Below are 9117 nucleotides of genomic sequence, written 5' to 3'. Positions count from 1 at the left end.
CATGAAGCAAATCTGTGTGTGTGTGTCTGTTGGTTAAGTGGTGTGTAGCTAAAAACATTCTCACGACCTCTAGTACATGTCGTGTCTTAAACATAAGAACATATTATGGCTAAGGCTACAGTTATACACGTCATTATAATAATATTAACACCCTGTCTGCTGACAGTCATCAACTCTTCTCTCTAGTTATCCTTGACCAGATGTACCCTGTAGAAACTCATAAGCATGACTAAGCATTTAACAGTCTAACTAGACATCCTATCTCCACTAAACATTTCTAATACATAAAGTATCTATCCAATATCTATCTGACTAAAAATACCTAACATAACTAAGGCATCCTGCTGGCAAAAATGAGACCAGGTCATATACCATGTAGTCAAAGTAAAAATTCAACTTCAGCTGACGTCAAAAGGGAGGAGAAGAGACTAGGGTGAGGATCCAGGATCATGCCTACAAGCTGGCAACCAAGTACAGCACTTAAGTGATTTTAGGAAAGCCATTTACACCGTAGCTGCTTCAAGGGTGCTGTTCTGAATCCAACTCTATGCTCTGACTCCTCTCTGGAGGAAGATAAGATAAGAATTGTGAACTGTGGCTTGTCATATACCCTCTCTTCCCCTTATTTACAATCTCTGTTATATTAAACTAGAAATGGCCTAAAAAAAAGAGAGCAGTGAAGGAAATTCTGCTGAAACACAGTCAGTTAAAGAGAAACAGCTGCACACCACCTCCACCCATGACAACCAGCAATACAAGTGTGGCAGGATAGCACATGTCTAACCCAGCCTTTCCCCTCAGCTGAGTATGAACAAGCCTGCCAGATCATGTGGTTTACTTTGTTTGGCTGCTGAGACCGACTGTGCTTGAGTAGCCTATATGCACTTTGGATAAGTTATTTTGCAAGTAAACTAGCAGAATGTTTAATGAGAGCTTCTCATAAAGCTCAAGTTGTGCAAAAGCTAAAGGCTAAATCAAAAGATTAAGGACTTGTGTGTACTGCAGCGCAGTATTGCCCCATTTCCCCCATCTCTCAACAGCTGTGGCACGCTGAGACATGAAAATATGCACTCTGTACACCATGTACTCCACTGCAGCAGGTGATAACCATGGTGATTAGTGATATTTTGAAGCTGCTTAAATTGAGGGCCATGCAGGGGGTTAAAGAGAAACTGCTGTTATGTTTCTAAGAGTCTTGTGATTTCTAGCTGTCTATACTTTAATGTCTAACCTAAGAATTTCTGTGGTTGAAGTTGTAAATGCAGTTTTGCTCATGCAAGCCAAATATTTACTGCTGCTTCACTTTATAAAGCCTTCCAATGGCAAAACACTGTTAAGGCTTTATTGTGAAGCAGCTACAGGAAGTGAAAGCTTTACTTATTATCAGTGTTAATAAACAACTGTGCACTCACAGGTGTACAAAGCAAGATAAGGTTGTTTTTAGCACTTTTTGTTAGCAGATCATTTAATAGTTCCCCCAATTTTATGGCAAAATGCCACAAAAGCCAGAGAAATCTTGTTTGTTTAACCTCAGGCCCGAAACGTGTCGTACATGTTACCCTGTACCAGCGCTACTGTTAGAAAATCATTCTTGGTAGACCTGCATCGTGGGTTCTGATCGTGGTTTCTCAGTCTGGCACAGCATGGATGTCTCAACCATTGGCGCACTCAGCATATGTGAGTAGGATGCTTGACGCCTTATGTGTAAGCTTATGAACTTGTTTGAACAGGATGCTGCTGTTGACTAACGGTGTGACGAAAAAGCAGCCCACACTGTTTAAGTGGGCCTGAAAAGCACACATCAAAGAGGAGGTGAGAGGGAAGGGAAGATGAAGAAAATGTAAGACAATGAAATGTGAGATAAAATGTAAGACTAACACAAATGTGTACTTTGGAAAGATTTTGAGGCGACAGCTTGACAATGAAAATACAAACAATATAAAACAAAACAAAGAAATCTAGAAAGTACAAAGATGGTCAAAATACAGAATGAAAGCAAAGAAAAAAATAAAGGGAAAACAATGGATAAAAGACTGAAAGACAGAACAGATGCAAAAGCCACAGAAGTCAGGAGAGACTGGGGGATATATTTAGCAGCTCATTAGTCAGAGATGTCCTCTACTCAGCAGGCTGGTCCCTCAGATGAGGCCCTTTGGAAATCATTATGACTGCCTGCTGCTTCAGACAACCACACACATTTCACTGGAAAACAATTTACAAACTGCCTCTTCTTTCCCCAGCCTTAATGTAGCTTCAAAATAATCTGCAAGTCCTAGAGAAAGTGGAGAGAGGCCCAAAACAAAGCTTTGAACATGGTGTTTCCAATAATAAGAGCACAGGTTTTAACATTACATACACTGCATTAGCATGAAAAATAACCAGTAAGGCCATGGTCAAAAATGTATTCATTCATGTACCATAGCTCATTATCAGATTTGACTGTTGGTGCTGCTAGTGCTGTCACTCCTTGCCTCAACAATGATTAACCTTTATGCTACAGCACCTGTCATCAGTGGAGAAATAAAGCATGGTCTGACGACTGCGCACACATACCTGTAACCCAAAATATATGCATCAGGACAAGCATAAAACATAAACTCATAAGTGCAAAATAATTTTTTTTTAAATTACATAAAAACCGCTCAGTGTTAGCAGACAGGGTGTGAGTACTGTGTTGCTAACTATAACCCTGGCCATCTGGGGTCTTCACAAAGTAATGGAACCATCTGGTCAACTGTTTAAAGTGACTGAAATGGTCTTGCATCGCCTCTCTACACTGCAGTATCTGTTTGGAGTATTTCTTTAGCTGGCAAGGTGTTTAAGGATTCCTTTTTAGGGCTTGACTTGGTGAAATAGCTGTTAAAAGACACAGGGTGAGAGCACAGAGTGATGGCTCAACTGACAGACACACAGGTAATGAAAGAGAAAGGGTGATGAATTCAACCAGGCTGTTGCTAATGGGCTCTTGTATCACCTGGCTAATGGCTGGAGCCAGAGAGAGATGGAGAACAGAGACATTATAGAAACGAGGCTGTGCTGTGCTGTACTCAGTATACTTAATCACACACAGACACACAGTGAGTTAGCCATCCTCATTGCAGACTGGTGACCTAGTGGAGCTGCAGCTTGCTGGGGTATGGCTTGTGGCTTCCAGTGCCCCCCTTAAAGCTGTTTTTGTTCTCACATTTCAGAAAAATTAGCCAGTGTATTACTTTGCTTCAGCCTGCCCACAAACCGCCTTGCTAACAGGACTTCAGGGGACTATTCTGAACAGTTAATTGCACAGTACCCAGATGGAGGTTGTGACAGCTCCCCACAAGTGAAGACGCCACAAGTCAATTGTCCACTCGTGGCTGGTTGCAGTGCAGCTTTGATTTGACAGCTTTGATACTGTTCTATACTGTCGGCCAAATACCACAGTTTCACCTATAGTGACTAATGCACAGAATCCGGGTGCAAAATGCATCACAATAAAAGATGGCCACCCCCATAATCCCACTGTTTTGGCAGGAAGCGGTGATAAGCATGTAGATACCCAGTCCACACCAGAAATCCAATCCATACTATGTGCAAACTGTGGCTACTTCCTGAGTGGTTAAGGTGAGGTCGGGATAACTGGGTGAGACAATGCAACACTGCTGTAAATGCATGGAACAAATCTATTTGGCAGTACAGATCAGGTAGTGACAATAAGTCATCTATTTCTATATACGGTCTATGCCATAGACTCTATGGCATGTACACATGTATACATATACACACACACACACACACACACACGTGTGCGCGTTTGCGGCTGTAGATGTAGGGCAAGGTTCATGCAGATATTTTCCTCTGTGGTCAAAGCAATGATGCTATGCTAGCCACTAGAGTCTACTCTTTTATTAAGGAGACGGTTGGGGTTGTTGGGTCCAGACTTTCTCAGCTTTCTGCTGCCTGCGCGCAGGTAGAGGGGTGAGAGAGCTCTGGACGTGTACTGTGAATTTTACCTGTGATCCTCTGAATAAACCAGCACGGTTATTTTTTATAAAATCTAAAGCAGTCTCTTTCGTCTCATTGAGAGTTCCTGGTTTGAAAGAACCGGAAGAAGCTACACAGAAATAATAGCTTATAATACCCAGTCCACACCAGAAATCCAATCCATACTATGTGCAAACTGTGGCTACTTCCTGAGTGGTTAAGGTGAGGTCGGGATAACTGGGTGAGACAATGCAACACTGCTGTAAATGCATGGAACAAATCTATTTGGCAGTACAGATCAGGTAGTGACAATAAGTCATCTATTTCTATATACGGTCTATGCCATAGACTCTATGGCATGTACACATGTATACATATACACACACACACACACACACACGTGTGCGCGTTTGCGGCTGTAGATGTAGGGCAAGGTTCATGCAGATATTTTCCTCTGTGGTCAAAGCAATGATGCTATGCTAGCCACTAGAGTCTACTCTTTTATTAAGGAGACGGGGAGTTGGGTCTTTTTTTCCCAGAACAATTTGACTCTGGAGAAAACATCCTCATATCCTGGAATTGATCCTTCACACTGAAGAACTGCCAAATCAACAGGATCTGTTTATGCAACTGATCTTCATCAGGCTGAAAAGTGCATTCTACTCAAGCCAAGAATGGATGATTGTCATAAACAAACTCAAATCTCAAAGGAAACTAGAAAGGCAGTTCTCCGCTGCCTTTCTTGCTCCCCCCCTTTCCCCCGCCCCCTGCCTTCTTCTTTACCCTATGACTCCACTTTCCTTCCAGGCCTAGGGAAAACCATTTCCCTTTCTCACACATACATATATATATAAATGTCACCACCACAGAAAACACAACAGGCTTGTTTGTGGGATAGTTCTGCTCCTGGCTGACACTTTCATGGACAGCTTTAATTCAACTTCTTTGGACAATGGCTTTTTAGAGGGTACAATTTATCTATTCACCTGGACCCACACAGATGGTCTGCCTCCTGAGATATAACCCAGTTAGTGTAGAAAACATGATATGTGATCATGTGAACAGACCCTTTGGTGTCTGACGTTCCTATCCTCACTCTTTTAGTTGTGATTCACTGTCTAGGCCCACTTCCTGTGAAACAAACCACAAAGACTAACTGGAAGGAATTGACACCATATTAGGAGCTGAGCTCTATGCAGTCAACATCAGTGGGATGTCAGCGGAAAAGATATGAAACAAGCAACATTTGCACTGTGCCCTGAAAATCCTCCAGACTGGTAGAGGCACCCTGCTTGGATGTTTTGTTTAGCATGCTGCCAATACTGGAAAACGTCCTGAATCACAGACACAAATGTAATTATATGCAGTAATCACAAAGACAAATTTGAGGGAGCTATTTACTTTAGTTCAGAAGATACCCTGGTGGTAATCTTGTTTACAATGAATGGCTGGACGACAGATTAAAAAAAAAAAAAAAAGCATGACTGGGACTGCCGCTGGTTCTACAAATACCTCAGCTTCGAAGGGCTTTGTAAGTACATTCTAGCATAGCATATTAACAGGGCAAGAAATTGTTGTCCTGACCTTTCTGCAAAGAACTTAAAGCCACAAGTGCAGAAGCTTAAAGGTTTTCCATTCTTTGTTAAAGGGAGCAAAGAGTTCCTACATAATAGTACATAAAAAGACATCAGGTCAGTTTAAGGCCACTGTAGGTTAGGGCTAGAAAACTGTGTTTAGATATTTGACATATGTAAAGTGATAGGTCAAAACATCATGGGTAATGAGCTTCCATAGGAATGTACACTCATCATTTGTCACATTTAATTGTGTACTGATAACTGTAAGTCAACCTTTACTGTCTATCATCCTGTGGCACCATTCCCCATCACTTAAATTCCAGAAATTCTAAAAGAGTAATATCCACAAAAAAACTAAAATGACACACAAACCTCCATAGAACAGAAAACTGAGGTCTAGTGCTGCTCTGTATTCTGCTGTATTTTCATCTCTGGTGTTTGAAGCTTCTGCTCTAGTATGCAAATGCTGTACAGTATTTTTCTTTTTTTGTATTTCATATTTTTCTGTTCATACCACTCACTGTTATGTGTGTGTCTGATAGGAGTCTGTCAGCAGTGATGAAATTTCACATTCATGAAAATTTACAGAACAATCTCCATCCCTGGAACACATCAAGGGATAACCTATGTGAATTATGTATGGTGAGCAGAAGAGAGAAGGAAGTGAACAGGAGAACTAAAACATGACTGAAGCTTTAAAAAGAGTGCCTCTACTTTACTGTAATATGTCAATATGTAATATGTAATTTCATACGTTTCTGCTGTAAACGCTGCAACTCATGTCTTAGTTGTTGTGGGACTGTTATGTCATCTTCTCCTGTACAATCAGGTCTCCCCAATATAAGGTGCTTGTAATGTCTTGATTAAATATTTAAGTTCATACTACAGTGCCTGAATTGAATATGCTGAAAAACTGTACTCATTCATCAGTACCAGGTTAGGTTTATTTCCAGTACAGCACACCTAGAAACTAGTGCATAAGCCAGGCATTGGTGTTATTTTTATGTTTTGGCTTATATTCATTTAGTGAGAGAGAGCAACAAATATTATGCGCTATACACCATTTTGAGGAGCCAATATAATACAAGGGTTATTTACACAAGGAAGTGTAATACAAGGAAGTAATTATGCAAGAAACACACAGCTATGATACGTCCAAAACTAACCTCTGCACTGTCATCAGTTCACTCAGAGTAGAATTTTCCATTACATCCTTCAAAACTAATCATCAATATGAAAAAAATTTGTTTGAATGGGTATGCTGGCCATGTAGATTCCTTCATGGAATACATTTTATAGTTCATAAATCTCACTGTCTTTAAACAAGCCAGTTGAAAATAGTCCTCACATTGTGGTCTGGAGAACTATCTGTCCCTTTTCATCAGCTCAGTTGTAGTCTTAAAGGCACAGGTGCCTCATTTGGACTGGAAAGAAACTGCTAGGGGCACATTTGTCCCAGTGCAATACAACAACTGTCACAAACACTGTCAATACATGGTCTAGAGCAAACAGAGAGACAGGTTTGCACATACACACACAGAGTCACTTTAAGGGACATTGCAGTGACTTACATTCATTTCTTGGAGACTTAACCCCTACCTGAACTGTAACCACTACGTGCCTAACCCTAACTTTAGGTAGATAGGACTTTATTGATCCCACAATGGGGGAAATTCCTGTGTTCCAGCAGCAATAGAAAGCAGCAACAAAACACCATAAGGACAAACACCACACACATATCTTGAGAAACAGATTCCAAAGTACCTAAAACCAAACAGAACATAGTATTTGAGAGACAATCAAGAACAAAAATGATCCTCCCACAATTAATCCCTGAGAACAAATCAAAATACCTAAGAACAAGACAGAATATAGTATTCAAGAGATCAAGGACAAGAATATTACTCCCATAATTAATCCCGCAATGGGGGAAATACCTGTATCTCAGCCATGAGGATCTCTGAAAAACTACTCAAATACCTAAAACAATACAATATAAAGTATTCAAGAGAAATCAAGGAGAAGACCTAACCTAACCCCAACAAAACTGTCACTCTATAATGTAATGATTTACATTTTAGGGACTTGTTTTTTGGTCCCTATATGGACATCAATTGTGGTGTGACTGAGTAGAGATTTACACATGTCCCCACAACATGAGTAATACCAGCACACACACACACAGAGTACGCATGGCACGTGGGCTGAGGATTTCAGGACACATTTTCCTTGGTACTGGTAGAGAGTGTATGTGTGTGAGAGTGTTGGACACAGGACGTGAGAAGGACACCAGTTCCTCTGGGCACAACATGGATCATGTGTGTTACAGACAGGGAGACTCCGAGAAAGACACACAGAGACAGAGAGAGACAGGTGATACACTTGAGATCTGCAGTGCTTTGCTCCATGGCTCTGTCACCCATCTTTCTCTCTCTCTTTTTGTTCCTTCTGGTGCTGTTTCTCCCACTGATATACGCATTCATAAAAAACATTAAAGAAAAACACACAAATGCAGTCTGCCTGCTCTCTGTGATAAGGACATCTGGCACATTTCACAAGCTGGCTATGTGTGAGGAGTGTGTAGGTAGTGCATATGAGGCGGCATTGTATGTTTGTATGTGTGTTGGGGGGAGGGGTTACTGGAACATTGGAGGGCTGAAGAGAAGGTAAAGCTGGCACAAGTGATGGGTTCTGGTGAGTCCACACAATCAACATTATAGAAGAAACAATGACACAAGCTCTATAGGTCCAGCAGTAAGGGATAAAACCTGTATTACTGAGGTTTACTTTAATTTCAATGTGTGAAGCAAATTTTCCTAAACAACAATCAGTTCAACTTTAAAACCTGATACCTCACATTCAGGATAATAAAGTAAGATACCCTAAAGACTGAAATAAAAACCTGACCTGAGGTTTGTTGTGGGGTAATAAGTAAAGCTGGCTAGCTGTGCTAAAAGCTCTCAGAGGACACTAAATGTCAGGGCTAATGAAAACCCTATGACAGCAATGTGACCGCAGACAACATAAGCTCCCTTTCAGTCAATAGCAGAGGAACACTGTTGTGACTCATTAAAGCAGTGAATGGATTCGAGTATGTAGGATCAAGCTCTCAACTGCCGCACAGAAGAAGAGCAACCTGGCTGACCCAAGGGTAAAGGAAGCCAATTTAATTGAACTGACCCGCAAGATGAGGGAAAAATAACCCCAATCAATTCACAAGAGATGGACGAGGAAGGCGGTTTAGTGGATGCGTATCATGTGGGAGCAGAGACGGAGAGAAAGAGTATGTGTTTCTGTCTGTGTCTTACCTGATGCGTGACCATGAGGGAGCAGGGTGAAGAGGAGGAGAAGCGCGGAGGCAGCCAGCCTGTGGGCTAGAGAGGAGGAGGAGGTGGAAAAAGGGGAGGACAGGGTTCTCGTGTGAAACGCTACCATTCCATCACACATCTTTTCCTCTGGCAACCAGTGAGAGTCCTCTATGGCTTAACCTGTCCAGGACACATAGAGAGGAAGGGATAGACAGGGAGAGGGAGGGAGGACGCAGATTACTATCAACAGTCAGTGAGGATTACGTAACCAA

General features: G+C 41.5%; 1 long non-coding RNA gene across 1 annotated transcript in view; it reads right to left on the bottom strand.

Moving 5' to 3' along the window:
• LOC109962277 (uncharacterized) overlaps positions 1-9117 on the bottom strand; it is a 26461-nt gene that overhangs the window by 10729 nt on the left and 6615 nt on the right. The window contains exon 2 of the long non-coding RNA XR_002275237.1: positions 8846-9025. This is a non-coding gene — a long non-coding RNA (uncharacterized LOC109962277). The remainder of the gene's footprint in view (positions 1-8845; positions 9026-9117) is intronic.

The sequence above is a fragment of the Monopterus albus genome, unplaced genomic scaffold, assembly GCF_001952655.1.
Source record: "Monopterus albus unplaced genomic scaffold, M_albus_1.0 scaffold63.1, whole genome shotgun sequence".
NCBI lineage: Eukaryota > Metazoa > Chordata > Actinopteri > Synbranchiformes > Synbranchidae > Monopterus > Monopterus albus.
Note: the sequence above shows the minus strand (reverse complement) of the source record. Positions and strands in the feature narration are given on the sequence as shown.